This window comes from Camelus ferus, chromosome 13 (genome assembly GCF_009834535.1).
Source record: "Camelus ferus isolate YT-003-E chromosome 13, BCGSAC_Cfer_1.0, whole genome shotgun sequence".
Classification (NCBI taxonomy): Eukaryota; Metazoa; Chordata; class Mammalia; order Artiodactyla; family Camelidae; genus Camelus; species Camelus ferus.
Genome location: NC_045708.1, coordinates 61,152,471 through 61,173,857, shown reverse-complemented (window position 1 = coordinate 61,173,857; position 21,387 = coordinate 61,152,471). Strand labels below are relative to the sequence as shown.

The window sequence follows — 21,387 nt, the reverse complement described above, 5'->3', positions numbered from 1 at the left end:
AACCTCTCCTGTGTCCAAATGCTCTCAGATCATATTTTAAATCCTTAAGACAACTCCACTTTTAATCTTTTAAACTTAATTTTCTATTAATTTTCCTACTTTTGTTGTGTATTTCAGAGTTCTTTTTGGTCATTCATACAACACTGAAACATTTACTGAGTGGTCACCATGTGCTAATAAGCAGGACACAGTATATATACTACAGTGAATTTTTCAGTTCCTATTCTTTTAAGCAGTACAGTCTTAAAATCTTGGAACAGAGGACCTCATAAAGTGAGAGAGAGGTGAATGACTTCACAAAAGACAGAAAATTATCTTGACAGGGGGTGTCAAGGAAGGTTCCTGAGGAAAGACAACGTTTTTAAAACTTCCAATATCCGGGGCAGGGTTTAGATCAAGTAGCAGAGAGCATGCTTAGCATACACAAGGTCTGGGTTCAGTGCCCAGTACCTTCTCTAAAACTAAACAAATAAGTAAACCTAGTTAACTCTCCCCACCAAATGAATAAATAGAAGTGCAAAACATTAAAAATGAAATAAAATAAAATCTCCCAATATCAAGAATACACAAACTGAAACAGGTAAGGATCTGTTCAGGAGTGAAGTGACCACATCAAGGTCATTTTTTAACCTATAACTATTTTTTAATTGTTAAGAACTTTTATTTTTTAAACGACCTACAATATATGGAATACATAGCTGCAAGTGTTCCAATAAAATGTTTCTTCTTACTACAGCTTTTGTTTAATCAACAAAGCTGGCTTCATTTGAGTCATAACATCTCACATTTCACAAAATAACTTGTGTATTTTGCAAAGGTATCAAAAACTGCTCAGTATTTCTAAAATATTAGAATAAAACTCAATGTACTGAGAAATTCAATGAAACTCAACTAGTGTGTGCATAAAGACTAACTAATTTTTATTCTACTGTTTATCAAAAGAGGACTTTCTTATTCAATGTTTATAGCCCTGACCCTCATCATCTCATGAATGGCTGTTCTGAAATTCTCTTATAAATCATCATCTCCATGCTTTGAGTCATTGTCTACTTCCTTCAACAACCACTCTGCTACCTTTATTCTTCTATAAGGCAATCTACTTCTAGCAGGTTTAATAGGTTTGACAGCTCTCCCAGTCTTCATGATAAACTCCAAAAGCCCCGGTGCGGTATGCAGGGCCTCTCGACTTTCCAGCCACACCCAAAGTGTCCGGATTCATCTCTCAGTTCTCTCCTGCAAATGAATGAAATCAGCCTCATCTTCCAAGGATACGTTCTAACGTCATAGGGTGTCTTCTGAACTTGACAGTCAGAACTAATCACTTGTTCCCTACGCTCTCACTGCTTTTTCACTAGGCCTAAATTATCACACATAGTAATTAGGAATAATTACAATTCATATGGATCCTATTTCTCTTACAGTATCAATTCTTGCATCTTCCTTATTTATCTTTTTATTCCTGAAAGTATTTGCAAATGATAAGTTTTATTTTCTTAAAAAATGCAATCCAAGAAAAATCAAAACATTTAAAATTTCATTTGCAGATGTTGGAACTGGGAGAGATACTCAGGATTACCCATCCAGTATTTCTTTACACACACACACACACACACACACAACTATACCCATAGGCATGATACTCTGTATCAAAATAATATACTTACTATGTCCATGTATAATTAACACAGATTTCATGAAAAAGTATCCTTATTAAAACAGTGCCCTCCATTTGCTATTCTACTTATCTGAAGTGCTGATCATAGCCCACGAAATACTGTCTTCTCAAATCGTTAACGGGTGGTACTTTACAATTTTACAAACACCAATCTAGCCCAAATCCTTAAATAAAAAAAATAAGGAACCCGACCAGGATGGCTCCACGAACTCCCAGAGGTTCCTGAACTAACGTTAGACACTGTTCTCAGACACTGGTCACACCGCCTAGTCAACTGTTCCACATGTTCTCGATATGCATCTTGTATTCTGTCAACTGGCTCAATAAGAAATCTAAAGCTTCCAATGGACACTCAAAGCTCTGTTCTGGAGAAAGGGGTGGTCCTCCTCAAATCATATTTACTATCAGTTATAAGTTTACCTATAATAATCCCTACTACACCTACAATATATACTCAGAGCGTCTATCTAATGACACTAGGGGGCACTTTTCCGTATCCCTACACTTCAGGACTAAGTGCATCTTTCTGAGAAAGTGTGTCACATTCCTGCAATTTCAGAACTATGGTCTTTTAATCCATTACCAGCTTTCCACCAAGGGATTACTGTCTTGTTTTTCTTACATTAATTATATATAGAATCCTCAGGCAGAAATTCTGACAGAAAGAATGTAAACGAGCTAAGCAGATGCTTTTTTAATTAAAAAGAGTACATGCAAATATTTCATTCTGAATAGGAATTCAATAAAGGTTTAAAATTATTTTTATTTGTCAGGGTTTGTTGTTTAAATAAAAAATACATTTTAAAAGCTTATTAAATTGATTATTAATAATGCAGAATAATTAGTTAATTTAGAGCTTCATCTGAAAAGGTAATAAACATCTGAGGTGTATTTGGGAAGAGAAAACAGAGGAAATACAAAATTATCTGGTGGTTAACTTGCTCTAAGAGGTTGAACTTTTGCTTTCTGGTAAAGAATTACCTGATTACTAATAAATTTAAAAGACTATAATTTGGGCAATATAAAAGGTGTGTAATTATTTAGGTAATTGCAAAGAAATAACATGTGTATTTTACATCTAAAATGATACAAGAAATACAAATCATGTACAAACTATTCAAAACTGCTTTCAACAAAAAAGGTACAATTCACTTGTTGCAAACATGTTCCATTGAAGATTCCCCAGGGGCATCATTACTATCAAGTTTTTAGTAAGTGCTGATTAACAACGTCACCCAACGTAAGATCCACTTAGTTTCAGTTAACTGTTATCGAAGTGATCTGCCTAGATATTCACAAAGCTACAGGGTGAGTCTAATTTGTCTCTGTTTTCAAGTAACATAAGTTTGGGATTGTTTCAGTGCACATTTTAACAATAACAGGGTATTCAAATTTGGGAAAAACAGAATTTATGGAAACCCCAATGCTTAATTAAATCACAGAATGAGGTTTTGAAGTAGTAAATAATAAATCACAATGAATCCTCAATCTGGTCGTCAAGGAAACTACTTTGCCTCTGCCATAATTGCTGTGATCCCCGTCTTGCCCCTTTTGACACGAAGCCTTATCATGCATTCTGCTCAGAGACTGAGAAAGTAGCTTTTCTGTTCCTCTCAGGCAATCATGTAACATGCATTGAGCTTGACTGAACAGGGCCATGCGACCATACAAACGCTGAATTCAAGGCCTTTCCTTTTCTCACTGAAGACAGTAATTAACAAGTAAGCAGCAGTATATTTGTATCAAGCTTTAGATAAGAAATGGGACCAAGGTGCCTCGGCAGGTCTTAGCAACTGTGTTTATAGAAAGTTTTTACTAATTTACTGACTTACTATCAGAAGACCTGTTTGTGAACCAGTAATCATTAATATCTTAAACATCATTTTTTAAGTTCTTCTGAAAATAAAGATCAACTACTTGGTTTAAAAGATATATATACACATATATAATAAATATTTATATTAAAACATTATTTAATATTTATAAACCAAATATTATATATAAAAAATAGTAAAAGCAGTGCCAAATAGGTATTGCCAGATCAAAATGTCTTACATAACTTTCTTTTCCTTACTTCCATTTTTGTATATTGGTCATTTTTAGAATAATAACCATTATAAAATCCTGAAATAAATGGGCAACTCTGTCTCTGATTCCATACACTGCATCCATTGTTTTCTATTAATTATTTTGATTTCCTTAACTAGATTTAATTAAAAACATTTATTTTCTAATATAATTCTAATTCCTTTTAGAAAGTATTCCTTTATTTCATTTTGCTATATATGCTGGAACAATCCTTTAGATCACTCAGTTTTGAGGTTCTTTCTACTCACGTCAACTACTAAAATGGTATAAAAGTAAAATTATCAATATATTTTTAAATTCTATCAGTTCACATTGAAATAAAAATGATCTTCATCAGCATTACAACTTCCAGGATTCAGTGTATGTATTCAATTCTTTTCTCTTTTATTTACTTAAACTCAATATTGGGTCACACACAATGAATGTTTCGCTAGAGCTGGTCAGTTAATTAGTAATAAAGATAATAGCATGGACTGTTAGAGTTTCTGAGTATTACATGAAAGCATGTATACATAGTATTTAGCTCTGTTTACTCAGAAAGCATTCAATAAAATTTTCACTTTCAGTGACATTAGCAATTTCCCCATTTTCAAATTAAAATTAAAACACCAGGCAGTAAAATTGTAAATTTGGAAGAGCAGGTCAGAGAGTTTGGTAAAACATCCGTTAAAAAATATATATATACCATAGTAGTCTCTAGGAAACTACAATCTGTCAACAAGTAATTCCAGGGGAAAAAAAGCATCAAGGTTCTTTAAAAATCCTTCACAAACATAGGGATGTTTTCATGGGGATGAGCAATGAAGAAATAGTTTCATCTGAAGACAGAGGAAAAACTTCGTAACAACCCAAAACACTTATGCATGTAAAAAATTAGCAACTGGAGACTTTTTCTTTCAGTATTTGTAGTGTGTTATTATTACAGTTACGATTCTGATTTTAAAATACCATGTACCTTAGTTTTTAAAAAAAAAAAGAAAACTTGTCTTGCCTAAGCTGCTAAGTAAAGAAAGTAGTTAACACTAAGAAAGAAAGAAAGTGTAATAATTACGGGAACTCAGGTAGAGTGTCAAAAATGGACAAAGTAATGAAGCGGAATGGCTGATGCCTGCAGGAAGGGGATCCAGAATCAAAGTGTGGTACAACATGAGGAGAAAGAAAGGTTCCAGTAAGTTGCCAGGACGTAAGAAATCTCATCTTATGAAATTTATTGCTCAAATACTTCTCCCATTTTATCTTACTTCAAATAAGTGGGTTTATTTATTCTCCTTTAGAATCAGTAACTACAGAGTGTCCTGGAAAATAGAAGGAGCAGGAAGGTATTCACATTTCTTCAAAAATCGACATCAAAGCAATATAGCATAAGCGTGATTATTCAAGCAAATAGATGTGAAAAGAACACGTTCCCAGGTGCTCCTCCTGGCTCCATTAAAGTTAATTTGACATTTGAACATTAGTATCTGATTTTCTTGGTTCAACTGTTAAAATTAAACTGCTTTTGTAGTACTTTAGGACTCAGGTAGTGTTAGAATGTTACACTTTTTTTTCTAATTCTCTGCTTAAGTTCTCTTCACATAAAATACATCATCTTGAAAATACACTGCATAACTTCTCAGACTAAAGCAACACACCCCATAAAATCCTTTCTTTCCCAATGAAACACACCATACCTTAACTGGGGAAGTTAATTACATGCTTTGGTTTCAAAAACCAACTGCTGTTGCCAGCTGCATTCAAAATAAGAGTAAATGGAGACAGTTTGAGCTGCCAACAAAAGACATAATTAAATAGAAAAAATGCTGTCAATAAAACATGGCGACAACATTTAAAACTTTGAAAACAAATAGGGCCATCCAGATTTGGACTATATCGTAGAGTTAATACCTCTTAACCACTAACCAGCTGGGTCAAATAAGAATAACGTAGAAGGAGAAAACTCACAAAAACATATTTGTGGGGAAATCAGTTTTATGCAAATAAAGGTTAAATTCAGATTCTTTTAAAGCTTTTCTCAGTGAGGATTCCACAAGAGAAGAAAGAGCTACATACAATGACTGAAGGTCTGTTTTCCTAATGCTGCTGTTCCAGCTGCACTGGAGAGAAGCTCATTCACTGCACACTACGGATAGGTTAGGTTTACATTACCTGTAGGAACTAGTTGAAAGGGCTAGGAGAGCATCTTATGAACTGTGAGAAGAGATTCCAGGTTTTCAGTTTAAGAGGTGACAAGGATACAAAAAGCATTTAATCTCTCCCTCAGGGGGGTATCTTCTAACCATAAAGTTAACTTGTATGTTTATAATGTAGCTAAGGTTTCAAACTGCTTTCACATATGCTATGTCTTTATCCATATAAACAGCTCTGGTTGTTTGGACATGCTTTGCAGAAAGCATCTTTTTTAACTGCAAAAAAAAATTTTATCTAAAAAATTACAGTGAAATTTTAACTTTCATTCTGATGAATACCAAAAGGACCTAGAATCTACAAGAATATTTTAACTATTAGTAGTATATTTGGCATGATCATAATCCATCAATAGGTTTGCTAGAAAGCAGTGAATTTGAGTTATAAGAAACCAGTAAACCCTGCAAACCACCAGGATTACATGGAAAAATCACCTTGGCCTATTTAGCACCGACCTGATTTTTGGACACTTAACCAATTTTCTCATTTCTAGTTGGAACAACATGTCATGAATCATCATTTCTCTATCTTCCCTTTCTTCTCAGATACCTAAAATCAGAAAATAAGTTGTGCAAATTCTGTATAATGTAAATGCGTCCATAGTACATCTCTGTATGTTGGCATATCAGAAAAGCAGGGAGACCAGTTGAAATGGTGCACTCAGGAAAAAAAAGATCTCATTACCCATTTTCTTTCATTTCACCTTCAATGAAAAAAAAAAAAAAAAACGGGTAATGAGAAAAAGGAACAAACTAATGAATCAATCAGTTATTCACTGACCACCACTTAAGGGTTTCAGCACAGTCTGGGGCAGATTTAGGGCCTCGGACAACGTGTCGTCTTCGTCTTGCATAGTCTGATGTCTGCTGGGGGAGCAAATATACAGATCCATAGAAGGAAGTACACATAAGCAAACGTTCAGTTACGTGGCCCAAACCGTGTGGTGTAAAAACTGGGAGTAAAGGGAGATTAATGTGTGAAAGCTGTTATGAAGGAAAGGGGATCTCAGCCTGACCCTGAAGAATGAGCAAAAGAGACCACAGGCGGAGGACACCAGGAGTAAGAAAAGCTCCAAGCGGGCTGGCTGGCAGGCTTTCTGAGTGCTGTTTGTAATAACTTGAAAACAACAAAAGTAATTTGAAAAGAAGAATGCAAATGTAAACAGGGGGTTAGTATTTAAATAAATAAAGTACACAGAAATTAATGCCTTACTCCTCCCCACAAAACTCTGTCACTCATAATTTTGAGCCCTGGATCCATCGATCTCTGTACCATTTCATAACTATATGCTTCACACTTAGCACATAAACCTATGTAGCCCATAACATGTGATTTGAGTATACTGATATTGCCAACAAATTCAGAAAGAAATGAGGTCGGAGGCCCAGGGGGAATAATGCCAACACAATGTGAGAGACTGAAAGACGCCGTTACACTGGTTAGGCAGAATTCGAGGGAAGAGGACTAAGAGATCTTAAATTTTCTACAAAAAAAAACCCTGTTAAGAAAGAACTTAGGCTGTCTTAATCTTCCATCTCTGCACACAAATCAGATAAGGTTGTTTTCTATCTTTTACTCTTAGGGAGACAGGGAACATCCAACTACTTGAGAAGTAACTCCCTCCACAGTATCTGAGGTCCAAGTAACATGCTAGAAAGCACTCCAACAAGGGCACCCACAAGGATATTCAAACAGTCACTCTTTGAAAAGGACAAAAAACCAGGGTATCTCTTTAGACAGAGTGAGATAACCTGAAGTATTATTATTTCCATCGTTCAGATGAGAAACCAAATCTCAACATATTTAAAGGGCTTGTTTTGTTCATAGTGCTATTAATTAGAACTCAAAATCACATTTAGTTGTTTTATATTTTAGTTTCTGTAACATTTGATTTTTTTACTACAAATATGAAGAATAGTCATTATGTGAACTCCCATTTCATTGCAGATATACCTGGCTTACTTGGGCAAATGGATTTTAAATATTTTATTCTGGATTGAGTAATTAATCATCCATCTATTAGTTAGAAAGCTTAAAAAATGGCCTTAGGATTTATCTGATCCAACTGGCTAATGTTCTAGATGAGGAATGATAGTCCACATCAAAGTCTCTGCCCTTGGATACATATTTAGTGGCAATTTAGTGGCACAGAAAAGTCAAAACAAATGATTTACTTTTGACTATGATCCTAGTTTTTTCAAACATTTACTGGTAAGTATTTTTGACTTTTCCCAAGTTAGTTCAATAATAACTCTGTGTTTTAAGAATAGTTCAGTTTCTCCAGATATTTCCATTACACACTGACTCCAAGTCTATTCATCTGTATGTTGTATTTCTACTATTACAACGCTACTTTCAATTTAGTCCTACACCCGGAATAATTCAAGTCTTAAAGCCAATCAGAGGTAAAGATCTCTTCTTGAGGGGGTCAAGTGTGGGAAAGGAAGAAGCAGAAAAATTGTTTCCATATTTGATTTCATTGTTAGGCTAACAGATTTGTTTTAATTAATAGTTTTGGGAAAAGTATCTTATTTCAGAATGCATATATATGTTTTAAAACTGCTAACTTTTGATATGAACTTGTGCCAGATAGGAACTTAGACCAGAATCCAATAGAACCAAATGCTATCACTTTAGATAGTGTGTATGTATCTTTTTAAGAAAATCCTAATTTCTAGTGTGTTCAAGAATAGGACTCTAAACCACACAGGCCTGTATTTATTTCATTTCCCGTGATGCCATTTACTCTCTAGCTTTTAGCCTTTTATGTGACATTGAGCTATTTTATAATTACAAAATAGTTGAAAAGAACGACCTGTTAATTTAAAAGGGAGACATTACAACATCTCTCTCTGGTACTATAATATTTTAATTTCTTTTTTGAAGACAAACCAGTTGGAAAGTGACCATCTGCTAGTGTGTTAGTATTATTCAGGCAAAGTAATGAACAAATGTCCTCCTTTGCTGTGAGGAGGTGGCCATTAAATGAGAGAAATTCAGAAAAAGAAAAATAAAACAGATTGATACAGACTGAGCCAGTGCCATGTAAAAGACAATTTCCACTTATTATTTAGAAATTAAAAGAAAAGAATAATTTTTAAATGCATGCTTTTATTGAAAGTATAAATTAACCTTCTAACTTCTAAAACCTATTCTTAAGTCAAGAAATATGTTAACAATTAAAAATCAAACTTCCTATCAATTCTTCTCACATGATTTCTTCAAATCTATTCATACATATAGTCCCAAACACAAATTATTTGCAAATATATAATTTTAAAACATATATATAATAACTTAAATTTTATAGGTTATTAAATTTTCATGTATTTTGAAACATCTTCCAAAAGACGTATCATCAGTATTAAATGGGTTGAATAAAGTGATACTTGTTTATTTACAAATTATTATAATGTCAAGTCAATTAATAAATAGATTTCTGATCTATATTGTCGTAATTATTTTTTAGGGGGGAGGTAATTAGGGCTCTTTATTTATGTTTTTTAATGGAGATACTGGGGTTTGAACCCAGGACCTCATGCATGCTAGGCATGCACTCTACCACTGAGCTATACCTTCCTCTCTGTAGTAATTATTACAGTAATTTCTATGTATGTGTAATGTGGAACCTGTAGCGAGTACATAAGCTGTGTACTGAATAAGAAACTCCATCATGTTAGGTGATGTTATGGAAGAAGAACAAGGAAGGCCACTATAAAGGTCTTCCTGTGCCCAAGGGATGAGCTTTGAACATAAGAAATTTACTTACTTGGAAAACTATTACGGTTTTCCTGAATCTCTAGGGAAGCTTAACCAAAGGAGAATAAAGCTCCCCTCAAACGGTAGTACAATTTTCGGATGGAGAACTATAAATGCTTATTCATTAAAACTACACAGTATTCTAATATCATAAACAAATGGAAAACTATAAATATTCCTACCCTGTTTTTTAAAATCTGTAAACATAATTTACAGAAGTTATTTTTTTCTTTCAAACACAGTTAAACTGCTTTTGTCAAGCATGACTTACGATTAACACCTGGCAAATATTTTAAATGGCTCTGACTGCTACTAAGCAGATAAGCCATGCTCAACAACTTCTGAGGGCAAGGTATCTACATAACTATTTAAGCCAGTGGCTAAATTTCTTTTAAGATCTCTAACCTCTGTCCCCAAAATACCAATACCATCACACCCCCTTCCTCATGTCAATTGCAGCCATAAATTTTGATGCACAGGGATAAAAGCAAACATTATTTAGTCTGAAGGTGAATCCTGAGAACTATCCCACTTGATGTCATCTTAAAGTGAGACTATCTATCATACCAAAATGTGGTTACTTCGCTGGCACGCTCAAAAAATTAATAAAAAGGGCGATGATTAGGGAGACAGAAATGGGAATTAACACTGGATGAGAGGCTGAGCGGACTGGCAGAGATGAGCACCCAGAGAATCCTGTCTCAGAAAAGGAAATCAACTCCACTACACACGAGACCAAGCTTGGTGAGACACAGCCCACTGGGCCGTAACTCGGAAACTAGGGCTGAGAGTTTTTGAAGCTGAGATTCCATCACTAGATTAGCCGTATAAACCAAAGGCAGGAAATAACAATGAAAGACAAGAATTTTCAAGAATTTTTGTCTCAGTCTGAGGGTTTGAGTTACCCTGATTCTGCCACTAATTTACCACGTTAACCTGAATAAACATCGCGTTGTGAACCATTCTTCAGGTCAAAAATGAAGGGGGTGGATTAAATTACCTCCGAAGTCCCATTAACTTCTACAGTCTTTAACTTAGTCACTTAAGTTAAATAAGCATTTATTGATACTTGTTATTAATGAAAAGCTCTGTTAAGAGTAAATCAGGGATTTCTCTCATGCTTTGGAATAGTCTAATAAAATCAATGGAACAAGTAACTTTATAGCACATTTGAATGAGTGTAAAAGGTCACGTATCTTCCAACTTAGTATTGTTAAGAGCTTTACTGGAAAATAATACAGATGAGCTACAGTAACATTAAAAACAAATATTCGTATTCTTAAATATTATTTTATAGGAGAACACATATAAATTATAAAGGGAGTCAATGAGAAATGAGATCAATTTAACCTCTGCTTTAAAAAGTATTTCAGGAACACATTCAAAGCATATGATAAAATCAAGCTGAATCCTGCTTTTGGCTAGGCATACAGAACTTTTCATATTTTTGAATGAATTTGTATCATATAAAGTCATATGCAGGAAGCATTTTAATAGTTCAGCTTTTTTTAATATTCTAAAAATTAGCCCAAATATGCTAACCTTTTAAAAATGTCAACTTTTGGAACTGCCTTAACCATTCATTGAAAGACACAAAAATGTTAAATTCTCAAGGTCTAGATTCTTACTCAAATGAATAAAGGATTATTCCACAAGCACTTGATATACAGTGTTCTCCTTTATGTACTTTAAAAAGTTGAACTACTATAGCAAATGAATAATTGATTTATGGGGGAAAAAGTTCAAGTGAAGGACATATTATTAACTGTGCATTAAAGAGGCTAGTTGGAAAGAAAACGCACCTCTCTGGAACATTTTAAAAGCAGTATTTTAAAAATGCAAATACCAGATACAGGTGATGCTCTCCATTCCACATGAACACATAAGTCACACAGTAAACTCTAAGTCCCCCGCCAAAAACAGTAACAGAAGGGCAGATTATATGTCAAGCCACAAATAAAAAGGAAAGTCTTTTTCCATGTCAACATGTAAGAAGGCTACTACTACACTTAATTACTATTTTAAAGAGTAAGACTTAACTGTGTTCTGAATTTCCAAAAGTACATCAATAATGTAATCACAACATGATGCAATATTAAATAGATCCAAACATACCATAGTTCAAATCCTACATAACAACAAACAGTACAATCAAAAGTCTATAGAATGTAACACATCCATGTTTCTGTCACTCAAAAGCATTACAAAGGTGCTTTAATAACTTTTACTTCATAATCCGTATTTTTAATGATAAAAAAATGGATCTTTATTTTCTTACACATTTTCACCCTGTACCCTGAGGAATAGCTACTCAAGCCAAGTCAGTGTTCCAACCACACAGTGGAAGATGAGTATTATTAGGGAAGCAGGCTGGCAGTTGGACAGTTGTTCACTCTGCCTGTCACATCCCTTTAACGCAACTCTGATTTGCCTTTGTTCTGACAGTAGCAAACAGCTGCTTGTAAACGAGCCACCTTCCTTGGGTTGCCTCCCATTATTCCCCACTTTCGCATGACAAGGTCACTTGCTACAGGGATTTGGGGAGGAAAAGGTGTCGTCCTACAGAATTGAGCATTTAGAAAATAGGAACACAGGTAAGCAGGTATTTTTCTTTGGTAGCTTGAGCAAATTAAGACTGAAAAAAGCTTCTGTTCAACTGAGTTAAGTGAAATGTTTTCCCTGTAATACTAAATTTAAAAACCTAAAGCTATATCACAAAAGTAAATGACTTTTCCATAAATTCTCTTTGCTTTAACTCTACATGACATTGCATAAAAGACAAACTTAATCACAGAGTAGAATTTACAAGCACTTATTAATAAATGCTAAGATGCTGCTTCTTTGCTGTTTTACAATGAGAGACTTCAGACCTGGAGCACAGCAACTGGAGAGACATTCTGGGGAAACGAGTATATAACCTTAATAGTTTTTCCTCGATTTTAAATTTCAATAGAAATTTCATCTATGACTAATTTCATCAAGGGTAAAAAGCAGGAACCTCCAGGATCAAAAATTTCACAATTCCATTCTATGTTGATTATTATCCTTAATGAACTTTACACAATATATATAAATTAATCCAGACTGAAACTTATTATTAAAATGTTTGATCAACGTTCCACCAATGCTCCAAAAGGTATAATTGACACTATAAAGCAAGGCTCACCTTTAATTTTAAGCTTGACCTATGATCTTTAGAAGGGCTTAAAGCTACATGATGACAATATCATACAATTAAGTTGTTTCCAAATAGAGGCATGCAGAAAGGGTGGAATGGCCAGTTTTCAGTGCCATGGATGGAAACAAAGAGGGCATGCTGTAACAGCCGCCCTGCAAAATGAATCATGATTTTGAGGTTTTGAAAGTTTATGAGTGGGAAAAGATCTAGGAAACTCTTTACACATTCTTAAGATAAAACCACCCAAATGTCATAGAATTCTGGGGTTAAATAATATTCACAAATACAATCCCTCACTATCTCATCTTTTTACCTATATTTAAAATTACGGATTGTGTCTATTTTTCCCATCTTGATAAACAACCAGCAGAAGGAATGTGAGTCTATTAAACTTTACTAATGGATAACTAAAACTGAAATTCTTTTCAGCAACCTGGCACTTTGGCTATGTTCACTGGTAAGAATAAGATGTTTTCACACTGTGAGGGGGAAACTAAGAATTACGTGATTATCTCAACTTCCCTCATTCTCTTCTCAAAGATTACATACAATACTATCCATGCTGTCAAAAAATTTCCAGCTTCCTGTCATATAATGACACTCAGCAAATATTACCAGTTTTGGGATCATGCGGAAGGCATTTGAATTCTAAAAATGTTTTTACTGCTTTCGCTAAGTTAACTTTGGATACCTTGTAAAGGCTACTCCATTTTCCCCCTCTAAAGGTGACTCACAGCTCTGATCTATCATTTATAATGTTCCAGTAAAATGGATTTTTCTACATTTCAATCAGAATGTGCCAAGGCACTTTCACAAAGTACCATATTTACAGAAATATTAAAGAGTATTATAACTGAATTATATCTAACTATGCAGTGTTAACAACTATTCACATAATAAAAAACTTAAGTAGCTAATAGTAATCCTTTATGACAGCCTTTACTTTTGCACAAAGACTTGAACACTCTAGTGGTCCACTATTAAGAGCACAGGACAGATCTTCAGCTTCATTTATATTCAGAGGCAGGCAGATCACCAAAACTCATTTATATCCCTCTATTTTCCTTACAGCATGTTAACAGCAGGCGGTCTATCCATCCCACCTTTGAAATAGATAGGTGGCTTAAAATGCCTTTGCTTTTCGGTCAAGACCCTGAATTAAAAATAAACTTGAGCTTTAACTTCATCATTTTCTCTACAAGATGCAGTAATACAGAATAAACAATAGTACTTAGTTTGTTCTTATTTTAATCTACATTCCACATTACTGGTTTCATACCAAAATTTTGCTTATGTTAATCCTGCATTTTCTCTGAAGGGTTAAGCATTTAAGCTAACAGAGCTGACAAATGATCAAGTAAGAAATTATAAATGTTTCTGATATTATTTCATTTTATTTTTGCACACCACAGGCTTGTCAGCATTCTTTTATACTTACAAAGAGTATAAAAGGCTAAAACATTTTTAACACCATCACAACAGGAAAATCACTATTATATTGGCTATGTACCAGCCCTAGGATATCCAGAATATATCTACACTGATATGTATAAAATTATCTTCACGTCTTCTGCTGGCAATGACTTTTCAGAAAGCAAGACACAAAATAAAATAATTTCCAAGGACATATGCCTCCTGCTACTTAGTCTGATGAGTATTACACGAGTCAATCAGAACCACTACTTAATACAGTCTGAATAAATTAAGTCTTTGTGAGAGGAATATTTCAATACAAAAAAAGTTGCACAGAACATTCAAATCATCAGCACCACAAGTGCTTTCAAAAATAAAAATATGGAAGATTAAAACTACGTATTTTATAAGTTGATAAGAACCTTGGGAGGGGAGGTACTACTTGAAGTCTCTCAGACTAAAGTCAAGACTTCTAAGAACCAGTCTCTAAATCCATGAAAACTTAATACTTAACATGTTGTGACCTAACTGAAGTTTTTCGTTACTACTGTGGCTACCTGCATTTCCTCTGGATTACAGAACAGGTAGGGAACAAACCAGTCTGCACCCTAATCTTAAAAGAAAGATGCTAAATTTCTAAACAATTCTAATCTCTCTGGCTGTCAGTGTTTAGTGACAAACTAATACTTAAAATCAATGAGAAATAAAGTAAGATCTATTGTGACTTGAAAAGTACAGTTTTGCTTTTCATTTTCCACCAATAACATAATCATTTATTATTTATGTTGCATAGTTCATCTGACCAGACAATAAAAGTATTGTCTTCAAAAACAGGTTGGGAAGATTATCATTTACTAATGCTTTAACCAAATTAAAGAGTACAAAGCTTTTTAAAAAGCAGTATTACATAAATAAATTCCAACCAATATAAACCTAAAATTTTTCATGAACAGAAAAATGAAAACCACCACTCCCTCTCAAAAAAAAAGTATGTTTTCTGTTGTTTTAACTATGCTGACATATAAATGAATAAAGCACGACAGAAACTATTTTTATTTTAACAGTATCACCACCAATAAAAACCAGAACCTTGATCATTTCATAAATATTGTCTGCAAATAAAAGTAAAAATGCTTTCCTTAGAACTAGTTGTTCTAGCAACTTAAAATGTAGTTTATATTCCTGTATCTTGAAAATAGTTTCATAGCCCGTAATTTTCAATTATGCTAAAATTAAATCATCATTATGAGTACTTTCTAAAACATGAAGCTGATATTTGAAGTTGACTAAGAAAAACCAATTTCTACCTTTGCTTTACTTGAAAACAGATTCTTGCAATTAGAAATGTAACTTATGAAGTCTTATACTGTATTTATACATCAAAATGCTTCAAGAAGGAATAAACAGGAATATTTAGTTTTTCTTTTAGAGCGTTTCAAGTATAAATGAAAAAGGAACACTGTTTTTGGACTGAACAGATATGCTAAATAAGATCTAAGGAATCCAAGTATTCCAATTCAGATAATTAGGAGTAAAAAGAAGTTTTTGTGCAAGTCTTCAGTTTCAACAAATGCTAAGCTATCAAAAATGTATTTTTAATAAATTAACTACATTTTATTCTCCTTTATAAACACTCACATGAATATGTATAAAAACTTTTATGTGCAGATACACACACCAATATGCATGAAATTAACTCTGAATAATCGTCTGGCACAGGCCAAGTCTTTAATTTCATACAAATCTTGTAACAAGTGTCACTATTTTTTTGTTATTTTATAAAGGAAAATGTGAATTTCCTACTTGCCCAATTTTGACATAGTATAGCATTCTACAGTTTTCAAGGAATGTAGTCATTTAACATGATGTTTGGCAGTGTAAATCAGATGACTAACAAGTTGTCATCTAGAGATACAGACATTTAATAAGTGAATACAAAAGAATTCAAAGTTAAACCTGACCTCAATTCAAATCTCCTTTAAAAGAAAAAGGCTAAATAGAAAGTATGCATCTGAACATTTAATGCATCTTATCCAATTTTAAAGTCACCAATTGTTATTTTCCATTTTATAAACATTTAATAAACCAATGGTTTTGATGATCAGTTTGACTGACATTTATCCTTCCTGTCTAAACAATGTCAGAAATTGTACTTCTTTATAAAGTGTAAAGCAAATAGTTGAAGTATTCAAACTATACCTATGTTATTACTTTCCTATTATGATATTTCTATACATACATCATGCACATTTACTATGGCTAGAAGGGCACTGTACATAGCGATCTAATACTAATAACAGGGGTGGCCGGTATCAACTGGATTTTGCTAAGAAAGAAACAGCAGGATTACAATCTCCATTAAAAAAGGAACCTGCTTGGTATACCCTTATACTGTGTTTTAAACTAATGCAGCTCCAAGGTCTCAAGGGTCTTACGTGGCAGGTACCTTCTCTGAGATAAGATCATCTAAATTTTATTCTAAAAAAAAAAAAAGAAGTAATTGTGAGCAGGGGCGAGACCTAAAATAAGACTAGCATGGTTCAGGCTTGGGGAGCGTACTGCAGAGTGGCTCCATGGCCAGCTGGAGAGAGAAGGCTGAGTTTGGTCGCTTGGCGGGTCACACCAGTTGGGGCCACTAAAAGGTTTTCAGTAGCATAAGAAAGTGATCCTGAGGTCACTTTTACTGACTGTGGAGAATCAGTGGAGAAAGAGGGGACACCAGGATAAAGTGGACACCGCCCCAAGCGCCGTCATTTTAGAACCCACCCCATTTGTAATCTATTTTGTTAATCCATGTCTCCCTCGCATTTTAATTAAGTGTGAGTTAAGCCCTGTCTGGTTTTTCTTCAACAATATTACCAGCTACAGTGACAGAGATGACTATTATTAACAAAACTCTTACAGAGTGAAAGAAAGAAGTCCGTATTTTTTGTAACACACACACACACCCCTATCCAAAGTAGAACTTTACAACCAAGTAGATTCCACAGGTATACTCTGTGTTTATGTGAACCTTCATCTTTATCTGCCCAGCTTTTACCAGGTTCTCCAAGGAGACTACGAGCTCCAAAATTTTAAGAACCACCAATGCCTCCAGCTCACCATAAATCTAGAAGGTAGGGCTGTCATGGGACATAAAGAGATAACCAGCTAAAACTGAACAGAGAATGAAACAGAATCAATGTTCTTCATACAGGTGTAAGTTAATTCCTGACATTCACTCAAATGAAGTGCAAATATCATGTGGATTAAAATTTTAAAGAACATTACTTATTCTTGACTTTGCCATTAAATATTTGGTTTTCCTTTATAACTGCACTTCATTTGAATACTTAGTATTAGCAATTAAGGAAAAGCAGTGTGCAATCACACTTTTTGAATACTTCGTATCATTTGAATACTTAGTATTCACAAGTAAGGAAAAGCAGTGTACAATCATACTTTTAAAAAAGTGTTTGTGGATAAAAATCAATCTGCAGATAAACAGAAAATGTTTTACAAAGTTATTTAACTAGTTACTTTCAAATGTAGAGTTAAATACAAACTCACTTACCAGCCTCATTTTTGTTTTCCCTCTTATGTATCAGTAGAGCTGCCTAAGGCTGACTCTCTGATAAAGATCTAAGAGAGCCACGTGGCCCAGCCCGCAGGTACACAAGCCAGGAAGACGGACCCCCCAGGGAAGAAGTTTGGTTGGTTTTTACCGACACCCAAAACAGTGCTCCTCTCTCCCCACGGGGCTCAGCAACAGTGCTGCCCTGTCCCATATCCAGGCTATTTTGTGTTATTTTTCCAAAGTGGACATTTTAAAACATTGAGATTTTAGTAACCATCAAACACTTTTCATAATAGTAACTTACTGCCAAAAGCAAGTAAGATGCATAAGAACTCTGACATATGAAAATACTATAATTTCTGAAGCAGAATCACTTGGCTGTTGGATCACTGGAAGTACTTTACAAAGTCTACTTTCTCACATCTTTTCTCACTATTAGGCTAAAAGGAAAAAAAGTTCCTGCTTAAATTTACTTAAATCAGTGTAATTTTTTTCTGCTTTCCAAAGTTTAAAAAGTAACCACAATTCTATATAACATACATCTCAAACTCTTCTTCTAGAAACATAATGCAGTTCTTAAATAACTTTGTATAATTTATTTATAGCCATATATAGCAATTTATATTCTAGCAATAAAAACATGTACTTAATTACAATTTTGTATTTTAAGATCACTCTTGGTTAACGCTAAGACGTAATATTCCAATACATGCTACAGACAGGATCTCAGAGTACCTATTTCATGCAAAATCTAAAATCACATTAACTACCCCCAAATCAGTGAGAGATTACTTTGTTTTGTGTAAGATATACAATCTGCTTAATAACTCAGTCATTAAGATGTGTTTGCAAAAGTGGATCTTGTATGGTAAATAAATGCAAGATTACAAAATGGCTTATATCAATAAATCACAGTTTCCATAAGAGTTTACGATAATTTCCATAGAAATTTATATATAACTTATTATTTCTTTAAAATAACTTTTGACTGCCACAGTAACAACTGGAAATTAAAATCAAAGTGCAGTTTTAATTATTTCTTTAAGAAATTTTTTGAGGAAACAGTACTGGTTTAATTTATCTCTACATATTTACAAGGGAGCCAACTACAGGAAGAGTTGTATTCCGTTTGCTGAACTAACTGCTACTAAACATGTTAACGTGTGCCGAGTACTACTCTGTGAAACAAAAGAGAAAATGACAGGTCCCTGTCCTCCTAGTGCTGACAGTGGGAGAGACACACAAATAAAGTACATGCTGATACTAGAACTATGAAGAAAGAAAATAAATAGGATGATGTAACTTGGAAGGTGCTTCCCATAAGATGGCTATGAACAGCCTCTCTGGGGGTTGACATTAATTAGGGCTAAGACTTAAAGGATGAGAAAAAAATCAGTGATGTGACAAGCCGAGGAATGAGTTCTAGTTACAAGAAAAACCTGGCATGTTCCAGAAACAGAAAGAAGGCTCGGGCATGCAATGTTAACATTTCTCTCCTATTCCTCTAAGATCGTCATGGCTGAAATGTAAGAACATGGACTCCGGAGTAAGTCTGGAGCTGAATCTCGGCCATACCAACTTAATTTTGTGTTCCTGGGCAGTAAGCTACCAAAACTGTAAGCCCCTTTTCCCTCATCCATATAGTGTAGAAAATAAGATCCACATTTTATGACTGTTAACAAACATCCTCAACAGACAAATAATGCCCAGTGAACTATTCCTTGGTTCCTCCAAAACTGCTGTCCCTTTTTATCTGTCTGAACTTTAAACAAATACTATTTCCTCTTTCAGTTGCATGATCTATGTAGAACATTTTAAATAAAATTACTTCAAATGTCCTTTAAAATGTCCCTTAAAATAAAATTTTCAATGTCCCTTAAGTAATCAAGTTTTCATGATGTAAGCCCTCTTTCCTCCTCCCTGAGGTGATGAACTGTCGCCCTGGGATTTGTGTTCTCAGGGTTGTCCTGTGGGGCATACAGCAAAGGTTACTGACAAAGGCCATCCACTTCCCTGGGTATCTCTCAGAAGAAAGAATCACTGGCTCAAGACTTTAGCTAAAACTACTAATCCCACATTTGAGAAAAATACAAGAAGTTAGGAAGAATTAGAGTTTGCTTCCTAGAACAGGTAGTTCCTAATCTATGGTACTCAGAGAAAAGTGATCACTCCATATTGGAAGAAAGGTTGGAAGGAAAGGAATAAGGCTGAATAAATTATAATCTTCAAAGTAGAAACGATGTGAGTGTTCCATATCCTCAAATAAAAGTAACCCCCAAAATAGCTGCAATGTGGTGAAAGCTGCTAAAATGTTTCCAGTTTTAATATTTCACATGTATCTTCGTATCAGTGAAAATCTAATTAGGGAATCAATTCTCAACATTTCATTATATTTTAGCTAATATGCCAACTGAACAATGCCATGGAAGTAACTGAAAAAAAAGGTTGGCCAGTGTCACAACTAGTTTTGTCTATAGTTAAAATTACATTAAATTTTAGAAGAACAGTTTTAGAAATACAGAGATGGGAAGTTGAAAGACAACAGAGTACTTTAGCTAACTTAATGTCTCTTTTAAATACTTAAGCCTATCTGTTTAGAATAAATAGTGAACAGAGTAGAGATGCTAACATACGGAGATCTGCTATCTGAAAAGCAGTACATGGGAGCTTTAGCAAGTTTCAGAAATAAAGTGGACAATCAAATCAAAGGAAGTGGGAAAATCTCAATTTTCCTACTTCACTGTAAATATATTAACTGAAATTTTCATACTAACAAAGATATAAATGAGGCTAACTGTCAAATTCAATAGGAACAGCATAATAATCATGCATATATTATATATATATAATTATACATATATATTTTTAAATTTTACCCTTAATAAGTCACTGGTCAATTCATTGGTTCATGCATTCTCTGCTACAGTATTTTACATATGTCAATGACTGCTATTTGATGGAAAAAGAAAAAATTCTTCAATGCACTGTATCAACGTTATAGGAAACACAATCAATTTCTTCTGAATCAGAAGCGGGTCCACAATATATGTACACATTTGCCAAGTGATATGCTGCCATCAGACACATCACTCAGCAACTAATCTTGCAAACAACAAATCTTCATGCTTGATCATTCTGGGGCTCACATGGAGGGCCCTTGTCTTAGAAGGATATATGGAATTAAGCCATAAGATATATTCAACAACTTATTATTTAAGATGTTTATGACTGTTGTCGTATCATTGTTGACCCCATCTATGGTAGATAAGTGCACAGTAAAGTATAAAATTAAAAGGTATGAAACACTGAAAATATAACACTGTTTTCACAGTTTTAGTAACTTGAAATAAAGAAAAACTGATTCCAGCATTTTCAGCTCTTCCTCCACAATAGATTGCTACTTATATCAGAAAATTGTAATTATTTTTAATGTTGTTTCTATAAATATTTAAAACTATTGAAAAAGTATCTGCTGCTATCTACACAAATTTGATGCCTGGTACTAAGGAACTACAAGAGTCCTGAGGTGATTTA

At 34.0% G+C, this 21,387-nt stretch overlaps 1 protein-coding gene and 1 non-coding gene across 8 annotated transcripts in view; both read right to left on the bottom strand.

Moving 5' to 3' along the window:
• The window catches only part of ADGRL2 (adhesion G protein-coupled receptor L2), a 252,564-nt gene that overhangs the window by 94,231 nt on the left and 136,946 nt on the right, over positions 1-21,387 (bottom strand). The window lies entirely within an intron of this gene.
• TRNAA-AGC lies at positions 9,455-9,526 on the bottom strand. Its single transcript has one exon. It is a non-coding gene; the product is annotated as a tRNA-Ala (tRNA).